Genomic DNA, 20624 nt, shown 5'->3' on the forward strand with positions numbered 1-20624 from the left:
TCTTTGATAGCTATAGACCTATTCAGATTATCTATTTCTACTGTTTCAGTTCTGGCAGATCTGAACTTTCCAGAAAATGGCCCATTTCATTTAGGTTATCAAATTTGTGGGTGTAGACTTGTTCATAGCTCACTTTGTTATCCTTTTACATCCATAGGTTCTGTAGTAATGTCACATCTTTCATTTCTGATGCTTGCTAATTTGTGATCTGTTTCTTTTTTTTTCTTACTTAGCCTGGCTAGAGGATTATAGCTTTTATCATGATTTTAGTTTAAAGTGGTTTTTTAAATATAATAAAAGTGCATTTCTCATAGAGAGACTATAGTTGATTCTAGTTGTTTTATTCATTCTATGATTTCAGCCTTTTGATAGGAGCGTTTGGGCCATTCAGTGTTATCCACATGTTTGAGGTTATAGATATCATCTTGCTATTTGTTTTCTATTTCTCCCATATGTTTTTCTTTTCTCCTCTTTGCTTAATTTGGATTCAGTATTTTTATATAATTTCATTTTGTTATCCATATATGTATAAACTCAATTTTGTGGTTGTTCCAAAATTTACTATTTGCCTCTTTAATTTATCACAGTATATTTTCAAATAATATTATATCGCTAAATGTATAACATCACAACCTGACAACAATATATTTCCATTTGTCCCTTTTGTTTTTGTGCTATCGTTTTATACAACATACCTCTATATATGTTATACACCCTATATAACACTATTTTTTGCTCCAATTATTATCTTTCAAACAAATTATAAATGTTAAACCAAAAGTACTTTATAATTACTCACATATTTAAGATTTACAACACTCTTCATCTATTTTTGAGAAACTTGCATTCATCTGCTATCATTTTTCTTCATACTGAAACACTAGCTTTAACATTTTGTATAATAAAGATCTACCAGATATTGTCTACTTACTTTTGTCTATTTGAAATACCTATATTTCTTTTTATTTTCAAAGTATTATTTTGCTGAATAAACAATTTTCATTTGACAGGAGTGTATTTTTGGTTTTGTTTTTTCTTTTTCCTTCTAACCCTAGATAGATGCTCTTTTATTTTTTTTTAAATCAGATTGTTTTTGACAAAATGTCCACAATCGTCCTTCCTTTGTTCCCCTCTATATGATTTCCTCTTCTGGCTATAAAGATTTCCTTTATAGCTCTTGTTTTCAGCAGGTTGATGATGATGTGGCTTGTTGTGGTTTTCTTTGTGTTTATCCTACTGAAATTTGTTTAGCTTTTTGGGACTTTGACTTATAGTTTCATTAGATTTAAACTTTTTCAGGCAAATATCTTCCATTTGTTTCTGCCCTCATCTTTTATGAAAGCCATATTGTGTGTGTATTAGAGAAGTTGATGCTTTTATGAGCTCTTTTTTTTCTTGCTTTAATTTGGATATTTTCTGTTGTTAGCTCTCCAAGTTTCCTGATCATCCTTCCTACCATATTTACCCTCCTATTAAGGTCATCTTTTTTAGTTTGCTTGTTTGTTTATTTGCTTTAGTTTCCAGAATGTTTTCATTTTCAGACATTACACAATTCTAAATACTATGTCAAAAATTTATAAAATAAAATATAAAATATTTTCTGCTCAGCAACATTTGAAAGCAAGACGTTCAGCATCTATGTTCTGAATAAGTCCATGATATGGATAGATAATGTAGTACACGTACATATGTTTTCCACATGTATATAGGCACATTATTATATCTTTAGTTGTAGGATATACTTCTTTTGTGATTTGACATCCATCCTCTATCATTGCACTTTCATTCATTACCCACATCTTAGATTTTGTTCCACTATATACAATCTACTAAACCCCTAGGCAGTACTGTCAGGGGCATTCTTGCACAGAGAGCTGCTAACATCTGAGTGTGGTTCTACTTTCAACCACGCAGTTCTGCACACAATGGACAGAGTATATCTGAATGCTCTGCTTATACTTCCAACAAGGAGGGCATTTTTCTGTGATACTTGGCTTGACAGTTACTTTATACAAAAACTCTTCAGGAATATCATCACCTTCTAAATTGATTAAGAATTTCCCTTTAAGCTCCATTACATATGCAGTTATTTCTAATGGCTGTTGAGTAGGTACAGTGGTATGGGGAGCCACCATTAATTGATTCAACTGAGAGGTGCTGGAAGTCTCCTCAGTCTACACTGCTTCTGTCACCTCAAGAAACAGTTCAAGCTCTATCACAATGACAGCCTTCTACTCGGAAGAATTTTTACCAGGGGTGCTTCCAAGAAATGACTCTGTCATTGCACATGCACTCTTTACTGCTTCCTCCCATTCAGGCTTCTTCCAGACAGAGCTTGTACTAATCTACTCAGTACGAAGAACATTCTCGGGTTCTTTAACATGAAGCATGTACTGGAATACCTCTTCAGCCAAGAGGAAGGATCAAAGCAAAAGAATGAACTATTATATCCAAATTTTTAGTTAATGCAGCCTGACAAGAGTGTCTTTTGAGATCTTTTTTATGTTCCTAGTAAAGCCTATCTTTGATTATACTAAGATAAAAGAGAGTTCTGTAGTGTAAAATGTTTTAATAGCCAGACAAGTTTTCCAAGATCACTTTGTTTATATGACTCAGTAATTTTGTTTGCAAAATCCTACAGTTAAGTGTAGCATAAACTGATCTATGACATAAATATCTTTAGCAGGGGTGAAATCAGTTTCTGTATTGAAACTTGGCACATTTCCCAAAAGAAAGTAGGTGTATTCGTAAACTTGCTAATATCTCTGGCAGCATTAAGTACAGATGAGCCAGCTGTCACTGTAATGAAGACTTAGGACTCAGCTACCCACCAAAGAAGGTTACCGACATCAGAGGGAGGCTCCTTGCTTTGATCTTGTCCTCCACTGATGACAACATCAGGATTAATGATTTTCCCAAAGACTTGGACATCTATTCTCTCTTCCTCCACGGCTAAGTCCATGAACAACCACTGTCTTACAAGGTGCTTTTTATCCTTGCGGTCACACTTGTGAATCAAGGAAGACTGAAACCAACTGCCACACTCAATTTTTCTTCCCAAGTGCAAATCTGCTCTTTGGTCCACACCTGGAAGAACATGAAGCCATGAAAATCTACTATCAAACCAGATGTTCAAAATATCCTGGCCTCGTATATGTGCCAAGGTATCAGGACCACCAATCTGAGATTAGACTTCTTTTGGAAGCAGCTGCTCAAGAGAAAGAGTCTGAGACATCACTGCCATGTTGTTCCACTTGTTCAATAATATGCTCAGTGGGTTTGACCGTTGATCAATAATTCATCTTTTGTATTGTGATGAAACATAAGACTTGGGACACCCCAAACTCTTTTCCTTGATATATACTAATATAGCTCTCTGTCCATGATTTTAACCATGGCATTCACTCTTATCGAGGAGTAACTTTCAACTTTTTAAACAATTCCTTGGCTATGGTCTTAACATTCACGTGGTCTTAATATCTTACCAACCTCTTCTTGCAGGCATGAATAACCACGCATTTCTTAGTCCTCCAGTCATAAGGGTAGCTATGTACCAATATTTCCTCTTTCAACAAATGCTTTGTGGCCTGAAGCATCTTTGCTACCACATCAGTTCCCTCTTCAAGTACAGCCTTGATGTTAAGGGCCTGAAACATCTGTGGAAACGTCATCTTCATCCAGTAAAAAAATTCATTGGCAAGTTGTGTTAAAAATTTACACTGTAATCTTCCATATCATGAGCTGGGACTCTGTGAACCAATCCTGTTCCTTTTGTCATGGTCATATACTTTGCAAATAAAGGAGGAGAGACTATCAGGAATTATAGGATGAGTACAAAGACTATTTTCCAAATCTATACCTGAAATAACTTCAACTGTTATTTCCAAAGTAGAAGCAACAGATGTTACTCTATCTGTAGTCATTATACAGATAACTCCAAAACTGGAACATTTCACAATGGTGCGCTTTGATTCTGGCATATAGCAAACAGACTGGTTGTCTGGAATCGTCCAAGACTGTGTGGTCAAGACTGAAAAAATAACAGGAGTTGAACCATCCATACAGGATGCCAACTTAGAAGAAGGTTTTAAGAGAGAGAAGTTTATATATATAGAATGACTGACATGTTCAGAATTATATTCAAATTCTGCTTCAACTGCAGCAGTCCTTGATGAGAAAGACCAAAAGACAAGATTGTAAAATCGATAAACCTAGCTATTAGCATACACTTGACAGAAAATTATCAATTGTTTGTCTTCATATTTTCTATCAATGTATAGTAGGAATGATTCACATCTACCATTATTCTCCAATGAATAAATTCTTATATCTGATTTTCAATTGCTGCTTTACCAAATGAACTTTCTAATTTCCACAGATGAAAGATTCCGAGCGTTTCCACCATGTTCTGACAACACATTTATTTCAATGGGTAATACGTTACCATCCCAATCTCACACAAAATGCATTTTAGAACCTTCCATCATTTGGTATCTGTTGGTTGTATCTTTCAAAATCTTATTTGACACATGTCCTAGATGAAGGTTATCATTTGCACAAGGAGGTCCATCACGAAGACAAAATTCTGCGTTTTCTTTCTCTTCGCCATGAAATTCTGAAAATCCACATTTCTGGAGGTTTCTTCACTTATGTTTTCAGCCAATAAAACTTGCTAGATCTCCATGTCTGTGCTGGGGTGCTGGAGGCCCTGCACCCTCATGGGGAACCTGGTCTGCACAGCAGCTCTGTGTCTCCATATTCATCTCTATTCAGATCAGGCAGCTGGCTACTGGCCCCAGTGACTGACCACAGCAGAAGCCTCAGGTCATCTCCTTTCATCCCGGGTGACGGAAATGCAGGGCAGCCTGCACTGGAGCACCCGAGCCCCAGTTCTTGCCCTCTTGGACCAGAGAACCCCCGAGCCAGCCCAGAGTGCACCTAGGCACAGGGGAAAGAAGCAGCCTCTGGTGAATTTTTTGTTTCAGATACTTTATTTTTCCTCACTAAAAGTTCTTGCAGATTATTTTCTATAGCTTTCTATTCAATAATTATTTTGTTTGTGTTTCTTTCAGCGTTTTGAGTCTATTTCTAATACCTATTTTAAATCCATGTCTGCTATTTCCAACATCTCTTCTTCTTATGGTATTTCTAGCAATGGCTAGTTGTTTCATTATGAATGGAGGTGGAAGTGAGTGCCTTGTGCATTGAAGTTTTAGTTTTAATGATTACAATTTTCATGCCATTTTCTATTTCTTTCTTTTAAAAATGTTATTGTTTCTGCCTCATATTTTAAATTCAGGAATTATGCATTTTAAACATTCTATACAGTGTAGATAACCGTGTATATTAGTTTTGCTCTTTTTTTTGTGCTGTCTTTTGCTCACATTGACTAGTTTCTTCTATGCTTTGTATTTTTTTTATTATGAATTCAGTACCCAAAAGGGTAGGTTGAGCTGAGCTAAATTCATCCATTACTCTTACATCACCTGATATTTCCAAAATGGGTCTTAGAAGTTTATTAATTCAAGCGTATATTTAAAGTTTCAATATCAAATAACTTACTAGATTGTTTAATATTAATATTAGGGCCAGCAGTATTGTTTCTCAGAGGTAGAAAGAGATTTTAAGACATCTTATTTTGGGGGTCAATTTGGTAAAATGCAGACCACAGCACAATTGAGAGCTAGATAAGGTTTGTCTTTATTATATTCTTTTCTCTCTCCCCTTGTTCACCTTTCTTTCCCACCACTATCTGGTGATTACATTTCTGCAATGCTCTCTTAGTGGACTTTCTTCCCAAACAATAACATAATGTGATTTTTATCCATAACCAATGTATTGTGCTTTGCAGTTTAAAATATACGTTCTTATAGGTTAACTTTGTAAAATTCTCATCACAACTGAAACCAACACTATTAACGCCACTCAGTTTAAGAGACGCAAAATTACTTATCCACAGTCACTCTGAAGACTTAGGACTTAAACCAATGGCCTCTAATTCAAGTTCCAGCATAGAATAACTTCAATTTTGGTGTTAGAAGACTTCCCTGTTACCTACCCAAATGCTATCTGGTGGCATCCAGTTTCAGCTCTAAGACTAAGCATGGATGTCAAAGCTGCCTGAGAGTGTTAATGAGAAATTAAAGTAAAATAGATCCTGTAAATGATAATAGCAAATGATCCTTCATGTAACAAATGTTGTCTCCCTACTATGTGCAGGACACTGTACTAGACGATATGAAATAGACGTAATAAAGGCACAAATGCTGTCAAATCAACAAGACCTAATCTCTCATCTCTTGTCCAGATAACCAGTGGGTAATCCCTTCTATTTGAACAATATCTGACGGAACACTGCACTGTAATCAAACTCAGAGAGAATAAAATGTGGATTTGAAGGGCAGTCAGTTGACGTGAAGTATTGATCTAGTTACTGAACTAAAAGTAATCCTTTGTACAGAAACCATACTTACCAGAATAAATATCTATATGAAAGCCGAATCAATATTATAAAGGCTACTCTTCAAACATAGAGTAACAGACAAAGGGCTGGACAGATTTATGAAGCTGTACAAGGACCTGAGAACTCATAATTTACCATTTTCACTAAATAATTATCTGCTAATTGCATTTGAGTGATCTCTACGAAATATACCTCTCTGATATTAGACCCTTGAGGATAAACAATGAAACTTCCCTTCTGAAGTTTTAATTTTTCTATTTTCCAAATACCAGGAAACAATTACCGTTGTTTTTCCACGTTTTCTGTATACTGAATGTTCACATTTATATATTATTGACACAACTATACCTGTGGTGTATCTCTCTCAGTGGATTTATGACCTTATAGTCATAATTGCTCTTTATTTAAATGCCTGTTTTCACCTTAATACGGACTGTCATACTACGCTTTGTATTCAGAGTGTACGACAGGCTGAAGCACAGTTAACATTCAGTATTTGCTGAATTGAGTGATGACTAAATGAGTAAAGGAAGGATATAATAAATGTTTCCTAAGTGTTATATAATACAAAGTCGAAACAAACTAACTGTGTAGTTTGGGCAACATGTGTTGCATTTGGTTCTCTATTTCTTTTATGTCTAAATCAAATGTCATCTACATCCCTTTATACACATGCACACACACACAGGGACACGCACAGAGCAAAAGCAAGAGTAGAAAGAAACACTAGGAAGATTGATTGTTTTAAGGTATCTCTAAAATACCTTAAAAACAAAAAAAGACAACATTTTGAATGAAACATTTATTGATCATTTTATACTTAGAAATGCAGTACATATCTGTTTTTAAAACTGTTATATATCTCACAGAGACAGCAGTTGTAAATATTTTAGTATATTTTCTAATTTTTCCTATTTGTAAGCAATTTAAAGAGAGATTATGAAGAGAAGATAAAAATGAGCTCATTGTATGATTGAACATGCTTTTGAATCAGTTTGGACTGGATACTGTTAAGCTAATGCTATTTTACCAGGAAATTTCCAGTTTTGTGATAGTTAAAAACCACTATAGTGATGGTGTTTATAAAATTATGATGAATTAATCCTGTATCCTGAAAATCAATTATTAGCAATGATACCAATAATGGCCTTGTGTGTACCTCATAACATACTAATGAAATTGGCAAAATCAGGCTTTTACATTGAGTGCTTGCAGGCCTACCTTTTGGCCCAGTGGTGCCCTGACAGAGATGTACCAGTGTCTGTTATTAAAATTGCGTTTTATATTGATGAGAGTACACGGTTAAAAATAGAGAGATGTTTCAAAACATTTCAATGACTGTTTCTGGCATATAACAGTCAATCAATAAATCAAGTTGATCCAAGTCCTTATAAATAGCATTTATGATGAGCTAATGATGACACAGTGAAAGTTGACATGACCCTATGTACGTATAGTTAAGTAGCAGTTTGTGTTGCCCCAGGAAAGATGGCTGTTATGAAGTACCTTTGCACTCTGCACAAAAATAAATTGTGGCCTGATAAGCAACTTTAAAGAATGTAAGTCAAATATGTACAACTTTCGTAGTGTGAGAGAAGATTCAACAGGAGAGTACACAGTTGCCTGTCTCACGAGCAAAATTCAGTCTTGTGAGTGGTAAGAACAATATTGTGATTCCAGTGACGTCTCCTGGGGTGGTGGGGTGAGACCTGGAGAGCATAAGCAGAGTCCAGCAAATACCCAGTGGGCAGACATTCTTAAAACAACAACAACAATGACAATAACGACATGTAATAGTGCTATTTTGTAAAGCAAATAAACAAAAAAATGAGTAACACTACAAAGCTAGGGAGAGGTATCTAAAAGAAGCATAGTTGAATGATTAAATTCTCATACTTTTTTTATTGTTGTGGATTTGACTTGTGAGTTTCTCAGTGTAGCCATTATGAAAATCACAAGGCTGTAGTGTTTGACCTCAGTCTTATTTTTCTTTTACTGTATCATTTTCCACCCAAAAGCAGTAAAAATGGTACAATCCTATTTCCCTCTGGTGCAGAAAGAGGATAAAATGGAGCACAGAGAAGGGTCATCCTTCCTTTCTCTTTGTAGCTATGGAATAATGTGACTATTTTGAAAACTACAACATAGATTTTATCCCCATTTTAAATTTTTATTAATTAAAAAAAATGCTCTACAAAAAGTTCTAAACTAACTAGAAAGGAGCTCTCTGATAACAATGGAATGTTTTTATACCTCCTTCGTGTTTGATGGCCACCTGGAGAGTACTTTGAGGGAAAAATCCAGCAATATACCAATTCTGACGTTCTTTTTAACAGTTGCAACCTCCATAGTTTCCACTGACATTCTGCAGCATTTCCCAAATGTTTTCCTGAGAAGAATAGTTTCCTGGGATATTAATAAATATTTGTTTACTGTTGTTGTTCTTTATTTTCATTTCTATACTTAAGTTCAGGGAACATTGGGATAAACAAAGTAAAAGATGTGCTTTTAGCCTTTAAATATTTTTCAGCCTTCCAGGAGGATGATAAAGTATGCACCATTTCCCAAAATTATATGACCGAGGAGCCCATATTGTTGGGACTGGGGGCTGGGTGGTCAGGTGAGGGACAGTGTCTCAAGGGACAATACCCTTATGAAATTTTACTTTGAATAATACTCATCTGAGTATGAAAGAATATGCCTCGTTATGTTTTTACTTGAATATACACAAAAACTATGTTAAAGTGTCTGATGCACAAAGAAAGACTTTTTTTTAAATGATGGGTATAGTTGTCAGATGCTCTTGAAGCCGGATACCTGAGGGTTACTGTAAAACCTCAATAAGAACATGATTACCCTTCAGCCTTCTTCCCAACACAGGCACAGAGGCAAAGAAGTTCATCTTGTTAATGTGCTGTTTTCTTGTTTAACTTGAGGGGGGACTCAAGGGTCACAAGGATTTATGAGCTTGCTTTGCAGAAGAAAAGAGAATGCCTTTAAGGAAGTTATGATCACCAGATTACCAGCCCCCAGCTGCTGTTGATGCCCAGAAGTCTAGTTGCCCAAAGACTTATCAGGAGTGAAGGAAACACGGATTCCCCTTTGTTTCTCTGAAACTCCACCTGCCAAGCCCCCAGCTCTATAAAACCCCCTACTTTCTCCTCATGTTAAGGTGGATTTGAGAGAACATATCCTCCCACCTTGTTATTTTGGCCAATTCAAATAAGCCTTTCTCCATCTTCAAGCACCAGTGTCTCAGTGATCAGCTTATTGCACATCAGGCACATGAACTTGAGATTAAGAGGTTCGATACAACTCCCGTCATTAGACTGTGATAATTTAGAAACTTTTAAACGGTTCCCATGTTTCTTAATGTTATAAATGGCTTACCATATTTCAAATATCCTGCACGTTATAAAATCTCTTTCTTTTCCTCTGAAATTATGAAAATCTTCATCTGCAAGTGAAGTCAGTAAGCAAGTCAATAAAATCATTTTTTATATTTATCAGTGCCATTATAAATGTTACATTTTAATTATTTTGTAGGTTAAAGAACGTATATCCATGCAGGGTTTAAAGATCCACTTAATATAGTATTTCCAGTAAATAGGAATTTATGATTAAAATTGAAAGTATACATGTGTAAGGCAATTATTCTACATGATAGTAGAGGGAATTCAATAAAAGTAAGTGTGCCAGAATTATTTCCACTGTCAGGGATCAGAATTTGCCACCCAAAAATTGTCTTTTCATTTTGCTGGGAAAGAGTCCTTCTGAGCTAACATCTGCTGCCCCTTTTCCCCTCTTTTTTTCTTTTTTCCTCCCCAAATCCCCAGTGCACAGTTGCATATTCTAGTTGCAGGTCCTTCTAGTTCTTCCACGTGAGCTGCTGCCACAGCATGGCTACTGACAGATGTGTCCTGCGGTTCTGTGACTGGGAATTGAACCTGCACTGCCAAAGTGGAGCGTGCTGAACTTTAAGCACTAGACCATCAGGGCTGGCTCCAAAATGTGCCTGTTTGGCTTGGTTATTTTTAGGAACAAAAGACTCACAAAGAAACTTTGACCTTCTCCCTAACTGCCTAAAAGAATTTAAGATAGAAGGCCTGTTCCAGCAAGGAGCTCTCACCACCGATAACTACAGTATAATATGAGCTAGGTCTGGCAGACACGGCGGACCCTAAAAAGGCCCATCTAATCAAAGTTCTCTCCATGTCTCATTGATTTTTTTGGAAAGGCATGGCAAACATTTGTTTACCAAACATTTGCTTTTCCATCTCCATGTGAATTGCCTTCCTCCCCTTTGAAGTCCCAAACCACTGCCCCCAACGTCCTCCTCTTTCTTTAGCTGAAGATGGTATTTAAGGTGGTGGCTTCTGCCATTCTGGGAGTTAATCAGTTTTCCATGCTACTAAACTTTGTTTGATGCTCTCCTGTTATTCTGTCTCATGCCAATTTAATTCTTAGAAGAGCCAGGAGGGCCTGGAGAGTAGAGGAATAGTCCTTGCTCCCCTTTATAGCTATAAAAAAGCTCCAAGAACAAGGAAATAGCTGTATTTAGTGATTACACTAATTTTATTTAGATAATTTGTCTTTCAAACTAGTCAGGTCTGTCATTGCAAATGTCCATGAATAGGCAGTTTATTGTGATTTCTGTCTTTTGTTTAATTTTGGTGGTATAAGATAGCGCTATACTTCAGTTTGAGAATATATATGGCAGGAAAATATCTAAACAGTTAACTTTGATAAAATAATAAAAACAATAGGACTGTGATAGTCACTCCTACGTATTGAAAACATGTAACTGTGTGATTTCTGAAACATTAATAGGAGTCTCATTACTATGTCACTTTATTTCCTTTTTATTATATCTAATTGATGTTCCCTGCAGAGCCATGGCATTGTGGGGGAACACTGCTCTTGTTTGGGTCAGTCTAAAGATAATGACAATTACACCACCCACATCTCAACACTACATTTTCTAAGTGATCATTTCCTCATAAGAAATACCTTTTTAGAAATGCCTTCTTTTCATTTTTATTTTTAAAACCATCCATGTACTGTATTTATTGTGAACACGCATCACTTCTTTTTGATAGATTTGCAGGCACTTAATTGAGAATCTAACTAAATACTCAGGATAAATAAAATAGTAAGTCTTTCTAGAAAATAATAATAATTAAAAACAAAAAGCGTAAAGAAATTTCTCTATCACTTAAAGGGGGGGAGGGTACTGTTGAATCTAGTTCAAAAAACGCTTCTGAAAAAATGACCTTTAGATAATCTACCAGGATACGATTGATTTCTTCTGTTGACGAGGCCCCAAGGGCTTTCCTTTGTAGGATTCCACTTGGAAGCATGCAGCCTAAATTGCCAACAAAGAGAATTTACGCTCCTTCAGTTGACTGTGCAAGCTGATCTTAAAACGTCCTGAACTGTATTGAACTTCACTAAATTTCTGCTCTGGTTAGATCCAGCACAGCAGTCAACATGTCAAGATATATAAAAGAAAAAACTACTAAGAACTTAACAATATTAAAAACGCTACAGGTCGTCAAAGTAGAACTGTAATTAATTATACTTCTTGCTCATCAAACAGGTATAAATAGTGCATGCAAGGTTACACTGTCTGAATACAGCTGAAGTTCAGGTTGCATTGGGGAAAAGACCTATGTGTCTGTTTATTGACTATTTTACACACATTCATAGCTTTTCTAGTAATTAATTTTTTAGCAGAGGAGGAATTATCAGGGAAGAGAAAACAAAATCAAAGGCTTGCTAATCTTAGATACAAAATCATTCAAAAGTCACCCAAAATCCTTACATGCTCTGATCTTGCGTGAGTGTGCTTAATGTTTCACTGCTCTTGATTTTTACTGAATGATATTGATTGCTCTCAAAATGCACCTACCATGTCACACTTTGGAGGAATGAATTACATTTTCTTTATTTATTCTCAGAAACAAAGGCATTTGGATTTTAACAAGACTTTCTGATTTCAAGTTTATTTGCCAACTGTAAGGTCAACCATGCTAAAAATGAAATCTGTTACAAATAATCATAAAGGCACAGAATACATTCACCTTGGAGGTAGATTAAGAATATAAAATAATTCCTTTTAAATAAGCAACTTGAATTAACGATCAGTTAATCTTGAGAGCGTCGACCAATAAAAATCAGAAACCGGTTCAAGAGGCAAAGTATTTGTTTGAGATCAAAGAATTGAAATTTTGGGAGTAAAGATTCAGATAGAAACCCAAGTGGTGTCCTGATTACAGGAGAGGGGCTCAGGGCTTTTATGGGAAAAAGGAGGAAGCTGAGGTAAGACGTTTTTAAGAAGAGTTCGTTGGTGCTGACAAGCTCAGCTACTCTTGCCTCCGCATGATTGATTACTGATTCCATTTGGATTCCTTCAGTGCAAAACCATTGGATTTCTTCAGAAATCCATAATCTTCAGTCTTCTGATCACGATGTCTGTTCTCTTGCTGACTTCTCAAGAAGTTGCTTGTGAAACAATTGCCATGTTGGCCAAGTCCACGGTTCAAGGAATAAGATGAACAAGGCAGTTCCTCTGGAATGGCTGCTCTGGCTCTATTTTAAAATGGCTCCACTTATGTCAATTTTTCATAAGAGTAACATAAAACTTATATGCACTTAGCTTAGGCAAATAGTGTATATATCCTCTAAAGCATTTCTATACAATGTGTAAAATTTACAGTCAATCTTACTAAATTACTAAATTGATACCTATTTCAGTAAAAGGATTTTTTTTTTGTCAAGATATTAGTCACACTACTAGCTCCCAAAATTTTGAAAAGAAATGAAAGCTATTGTAGCTACAAGTGTTAAGACATATTTTCGACTTGTGAGCAATGAAGTGAATATGAAAACACCAGCTGGTACTGTATTCAGTGGCACTTCAATATATTACTTTACCCTTTATTTGTTATATAACGATATATTACTATACCCTTTATTTGTTGTATAAAGGTAATGAGGAAATTATCCATTTTTTTCAGAATAAAGATAAGTTATTGCTATTAGACTTTAAATTTAGAACAGGAACTCCTGAAATAAAATCTAATATTCAAAATATTGCTAATTTAGGGGCTGGCTGGTGGCACAGCGGTTAAGTTCGCACATTCTGTTTCGGTGGCCCGAGGTTCACTGGTTTGGATCCCAGGTGCAGACATGGCACTGCTTGTCAAGCCATGCTGTGGTAGGCATCCCACATATAAAGTAGAGAAAGATGGGCATGGATGTTAGCCCACGGCCAATCTTCCTCAGCAAAAAGAGGAGGATTGGTGGTGGATGTTAGCTCAGGGCTAATCTTCCTCCAAAAAAAAAAAAAAAATATATATATATATATATATGTATATTGCTACATTTAAATAATGTTTTCTACACAGATTTCCTACAAAATAAACCTGAAATTATTATGCCTCTTAATAGTCTCAATATATTTCCATAAAAAACTGAAAACTCATGAAGATATTATTCTTAGAGACATCTTTGTCAGTCACTTTTAGGAACCTAAATTTTCGGGAGTTATTTTGGCTTTGGGGATGGTGGGTGTATGTAAGTGTAGAGATTGTAGGATATAGTGATTAACTATTATTGCAACACTGCATGCCATCCACTTCATCCACTGGTACCTTGATTTTCTTTTAAGGGACCCCTCTCCATTCTCAGGTTAGACATGAAACCCTAGCCTTGTGATAAATAAATGAAAAGTAGTAGTACATATTGGAGTATATGAGGAAGCCATTTGGTTCAAAACTAATTCAGCCTGACCTTGTTTTTCCAAAACAGCCTGATGTGGCCTGTTCAGCATGCATTGTACATCTGCTTTAAATTTTTACTTGTCCCTAGACAAGAATCATGCCCCTAAAGATAGGGATGGAGCATGCCCCATATTGGCATTTCCTTTAGGATAAGCATCTCTGCCCAAACTAAGGGTTAATTACTGACTTGCTGGGCTCATCTCATGACCACCAACCTGCTGTGCTCACCAACCTGCTGTGCCAGCAAAGTCGTCTTGTGACTATTGTAAGAAGCACATTCTGTCATATGTGATGTATGCTGTTTGTTCCAAGACAGTACGTAACCACCCTGTACACCCCATTTCTTTGGTGCCCTTCCTTCCCCATGTAAGGAAGCCCTGGGCTAGTCCTCATATCTGGCTCATAATAAACTCACCCCAGTTTTGATTTGTAGGTAGATTATGGATTATTTGCATCAATACTGGGAATCAACCTTAACCATCATTGTTGTAAAGTGGATCACTAAACACTGGACACATGATTCAAATTATCTAAAGAGACACAATTTCTATACTTTTTCTGGACCTGTTTGGAAAGAGAATCTCTCTTTGGGGTTACTGAGGAGGCTAGTTGGTACAACAATATGCTTTATAAAATAATACAAGATAATGTAATAGATAGCAACAGGGAATAGAAGTGGATCTACTTTAAACTGAGTTTTCAGCAGTGTCTTCTCTGATGAGGTGAAATTACTGAAAGCTCTGAATACAAAAACCAGAAAAGAAAGCTTCTAAGCAAAGAAAAAAGTAAGTGAAATATTTGAAAGTAAATTACAATGAGAAGACTTACAATATAGCATGAGAAAGAAAGTGACCTTGAGGAATGACCTTTTACATGTCAATCAGCAAATCATTGCTTAATTTCAATCAATTTTAAATCCTGATTTGTTAGTAATAAATGTAAAACAAATTGGGGATCTCATGGTTTACTTAGCCTATTCCTTACTGGAGTGTTATGATACTTCAAGAGTATGTTGAATCAAGAATTTATTCCCTTTTCCCTTAAGCCAATGTAGTTACCTTTGGCAAATTGTATTTCACTGATGCCAGTAGGCAAACAATTAATTGATTTTAAATTTTCCTATCCAGTAACACTTAAAAGAATTCTAAGGTGATTTGCCAGTGCTCTCTCTGCAGGAAAACTGATCAGACTTTATTATTCTCCCCACCTTCATGAAAAAGTATTGCCTTCAGCCCTGCAAATCCTACTGTGTCTCATCATTATTCTTTAAGATTGTTGCATGACAAAAATGTAAATCACAGATTTACGGTTTATCCTTATGGGGAGTGTAAATATTTGTATGTAGATATATCTCACTCCTTTACCTGAAAATGGTGCGCTAAATCAAAACACAAGAAACATCTCTCTATTACTTTTTGTCTTAATAATAACAAAAAAGCAGGATAGGGACAGAGATGAACAGAGTTGGGGGGTATTCACACTTCACTAAAAATACTTGAAGAGTTATCATTAGGGAAGTCAGTGAATTTCTGCTAAAAAAGGAGTGCATTCTATATTCACTTCTTTATCATACATGTAAGTAAAAATGATAATTCAAGGTCCTGACAATCATGAAGACTTTTTCGACAATAAGCAAAGTCTTTGACATAAATGCGTACATACAGAAAAATCAATGAGTCACAACAGTGTGCAAAAATGACCATCTTCACCAAATGAACTACCAAGCGTCTCAAATACTGCATCAATGGACAGAATAGAAGTTAGACTTTTCTTCTAGCTAAAATTTTGTCTGGCCAAAAAATATTTGTACCATTTCAGGGATTTTGGAAGCCTTTGGAATTTTAAAATTCAGAAATTATATCTTAATGACATTGACACATATATAAATGGATAAAAATGAAGAAATTTCTGCACTGAAAGAGGTTATTAATTCCATGCAACTGCATGCTGAAAATAATTAACTGCCAATCTTCATGGCCTTTGTCTAATTCTAGAAAAATATCAAAATAATTTTACCATAAAAAAAGTGCATAGCAGTATCACATTCTCCCCAATATTTTTGGAAATACCATAACGTCTAATATAATTTTTATAAAAATAATTTTTCACAAATAAAATTTCAGAGTAATAGTTGGAAATAAAAATTAAATATTTTGACCCAAAATGTATTTGTGTACTTTTGTAAGATTAGATTGCACTTCATTCTATTTCTTTTCAAACTTATACTCTGTAAAGACATTGCACTAAAGTTATAGGAGAGCACAAAACAGACAAAATTACCTCAGCTCATGGGGCTTCCATTTTAGTAGGAGGAGGAGGGGGTGAGACAGTAAATGACAAGCATTAAGTGAATAGGATAAACATGAAGACACTCAAACGGCAGAAATTGTAATTTTTAAAACTCATAGGTTCACTTTGTAAGGTAGGAAATTATGGGTCAAATTCCGTAATTGATAGCACGTTTCAGTTTTATTTCTGAATTTCTTTTTAACCTCATAACTTGGAAAGAAAAAACATTTAAACATTATTCAAAGAAATGTCCTTGAATCATTTCTGTTTGTGTGAGCACTTTCTATAGACATGGAAAATGATAGCATCCTTCATTTAGAGATCCTCTCTCATTCCGTTGAAAATGAATATATTTCCAGCAACGTAGAGAAGAAAATTCAGCCTTGAGTTTCCTAATTCTCGTCTGTATGACTATTCAGTGGAGGGGTGAAAAGAGCAGCTGTATTGTACAGGGAAGAGAATTATCACATTTTGTTGGATATTCAAATAGGCTTGCTCTATTTAATACAAAGGCTCAGATTTTACCCTGAAATCATGAAATTCAGGGCCCCTGCTGATTTTTCAAGATGTGTTTTTCAAAAATGTATTTTATGGTACACAAAAGTTTAATATCATTTTCAAGTATAGTTCTCTCTAGGGGAGAGCTGGAACCATGACCCCTGAAGAATAAATACCCTCAACTTAACTGGTCATTAGATGTCTCTTCTCTTCCAAATGGATACAGCTGAAAGAAAGTTTCTGTTTTCCTTGGCAGCAAAACCAAATTGCATCCAACGAGGAAAAAAAAAGCATTCAAATGGGAACTACAGATGTGTGAACCATTTGGAAAAATAACTTGCAGTGAGTTAAGTGAAATTTATGAAAGTCTTTTGAACTAGCCTGGAACAATTTTAAAAGTTTATATCGTATTGGAAGTAACTTAGATTTGTCCTTACCACACAGCTGTATATTGCCCTTAGTGGCTGCCTTTTGTTTTCCATGATAAATTTAGTCCCTGTGAAAGTGCCAGAAAGCCATTCCTCGAGATAAAAGTCCACTCAAAGTACAAACATTAACATGAAAAAAAACCCTCTTATTCTATTCCGCTCTTGGATATATTTTTAAATTCTCTTTATAGAGAGAATCACCAAAGATCCCAAACAATAGGTTGCTTATTCACTTGGGATGAGCAGGAAAATCTGCTGGTCTAGTAACAAGACGCACAGATACCCTTGCTGGGCATGCCAACATTCTGACTTCTCCCTAATGACTCTATTCCTCTTTCTTTTTTTAGGTCTCAGTGTGAGCCCCAATTTGACCATCGTACAAAATTGAACAGCTGCCATCCAAAAGAGTCAGTTGAACTATGAGCATATCCTCCAAAGCTGACCAATCCAAGAAGCAAGTTATAGAAATCCTATGGGGTTAGCAGCTTTCTCCTATATTCTATGATAATCATTTCCTGCTGTGAAAATTAGTTCAACGGGCACATGCCAGCAACCCAGACACAGCAATGACTGTTTTATTAAGACTAATAAATGGCATTAGGAAGGGAAGAAAGTCAGGTTCATTTTCTGTTTGTTTTAGATGTGGCTTCAAATACTAGACAATATGTAAATAAAACTGGTATGACCTGTTTTGCTCTTGATGCTTATAATCTTTTTAGGGTGTCTGAGATTATGTGTCACTCTCGTTGACTTTTCTTTGTCTAGAACAGGTACATTTCAGTTTATATAGGATTGGTTAATCATTTGAAAAGAGAAAAACGTCATGTTATTAATTCAAAAAGTGCTAGATTACTCTCAAATAAAAAATATTTAGCATTAGTGTAATCAAATATTGCATTACACTCCTAACAATGGGCAAACGGCAGTGGTACACTTCTAGCTCAAATACATTACATCCATCTTTTAAAATTAATTTATATGTAAACTGAAAGTCACAAGAAACAGAAAAAAGATATTGTAATAGACAAGAGGAATATTTGCAAATAAGTCAAATAATTCGCTTGTATGTGCTTTCATCTTTAATCTAGGAAAATTTTTCTATGTTTATAATTTACATTATTAAACAGTAGGAAAAGAAATGAGTTCTGTAGGCAAAGAGCGACACGCATCCTACCTAAAAACAAAGGTTTCAGTACTGTAGGTTTGCCATGTTTTGGAAGCTCACATCCTTTTTTAAAATCTAGTATTTATGGCATTAAATTTGGGGCTTCACATATTTTAAAATACTATGTTAACATGAATGTCACCATAGTAATTTTGAGAAAAAGATTATTAATTAAAGCTCCTGGCAGGGAAAATATAGTATGTCATATGACTCTTGCTTCTAATGAGGATTAAGTACTAAAAGGAGTGGATAGGATTTTGTCTGCAGAGTTTTTACTCACTTACCTACTATTTCTCATAGCAGCGTAGGTGCTTACTTCTTTTTTATGGGATAAGGGAGCATTTTTAACTTTCCTGGAGGAAGCGGAAAGAGGTTTTGAAGAGTTACGGTGACTGTTTCTTGAAGGCCATCGGGGGTCAGTGAACATAGCTGCCCTCGGTGTGATTTGCTGAGTTGTGTTTCACCTGCTGCTCTGCTTCCTCATTTCTCGGGCAAAAGCAAGAACAACTCTTTGTTGCCTTATTTCTTGGGGGTCAATTTTTGTTTCTTTCTTTGAGTATTTATCAAGTAGTTTTATATTTAACTCTTAAACAACCAGAAGATCAAACACTAAATATGAAAAAGAGAGTGTATGAACTCTTAAAAATAGAGATTTTTGGTCAAACAATAAGAAGCAATGATAATAATTAATATAATAATAGTAACTAACATTTAATGAAAACTTACTATGTATCAGGCACTTGATGAGTGTTCTATAAACATGTTTAATTCTCCTGACAAAATTACGAGGGAAATTTCCTCCATGTTATCGATGAGAAAGCTGAGGCATTGAAAGGCTAAGTGGCTAACCCACAGTCACTATTAAATATTTTTTATACACAAAAATGGTCAATTATATACTCCCTATGCCTATCTAGTCTTTCAAATATGGAAATTTTCATTTAATACTTGTTAAATGAAAAGCTATTCAACAACTTAGTAAACTTTGAGCAAGTTTTAAAGATCCAGGGATAAACTATTTGAACTTCAAAAGGGAATGTTGACTTTAGTATTAATAATGATATTGAAAGAGGATTAAAGAAACATAGGCGGAGTGACCTTAGAATTAGGCCTTTGATATACTAACTTGATGGCAAAGTGGACAGCACAAAGCAATAGAGAAAGAAGAGATTATTAAGCGCAATAATGTTGGAAAATCTGGATCAATAAATGTAGAAAGACTACTCCTACGAGCATGAGCTTCTGGTAGATTAAAGACCTAAATGTAAAAGCTAAAACTGTAAAATGAGTAGAATAGGAGATATACCTTCATGAAAGAAAATATGGAAAAATATCTTCATGATAGAAAAATACTTCACAGTAAAAATTTCTGACACTCAAACCATGAAGTGAATATTTGGTGGGTTAAATCTTGTCAAATTTAAGACTTGTTTCTTTGGCAGATAGTGGTCACTATCTAAATACATATCAAAAATTTCTTAGCCTTTCACGTAGCTAGATTTGGGAACTGTGTCTTGTTTTGGCCTATGGGTTGTACGCGAAAGTGATATGCCTTAATCCTGGTCAGATACTTAGGAAAGAGGATACTGAAACCATGCTCTTCATTATCCTTTCCTCTGCATGATTAGAGCACACATTTAAAATGGCAGATCCAACAGGTGGAAATCTCCCTAAATCCTCACTCTGAAGGGACTCTTGTGGAGACCAACTAGAAGTGTAGCAAACTGTGGAGGATGTTCTATGTGTTAAGACACTTAGATTTTGAAGTCGTTTGTTATCAGAGGATAGCCTATTCTATGTTGACTATTATACTCGTCAACAAAGGATATCCACCATAACCAAAAGCCAGAAGAAGAGGATCTCATGTCTGAAACCAAGAGAATAAATAGAGTATAAAACAAATGCCTACAAATCAGCAAGGAAGATACAGAAAATCTAGTAAAGATCAGTGAGGAAAGGACAGGAATATATAATGGAAAACAGACAATCAACAAATG

The 20624-nt window shown here is 35.4% G+C and overlaps 1 pseudogene; it reads right to left on the reverse strand.

Annotated features, from left to right (window-relative positions):
* Positions 1-1902: 1902 nt before the first annotated feature.
* LOC124227861 (isoleucine--tRNA ligase, mitochondrial-like) overlaps positions 1903-20624 on the reverse strand; it is a 70065-nt pseudogene continuing 51343 nt past the window's right edge.

The sequence above is a fragment of the Equus quagga genome, chromosome 16 (assembly GCF_021613505.1).
Source record: "Equus quagga isolate Etosha38 chromosome 16, UCLA_HA_Equagga_1.0, whole genome shotgun sequence".
In the NCBI taxonomy this organism is placed as follows: domain Eukaryota; kingdom Metazoa; phylum Chordata; class Mammalia; order Perissodactyla; family Equidae; genus Equus; species Equus quagga.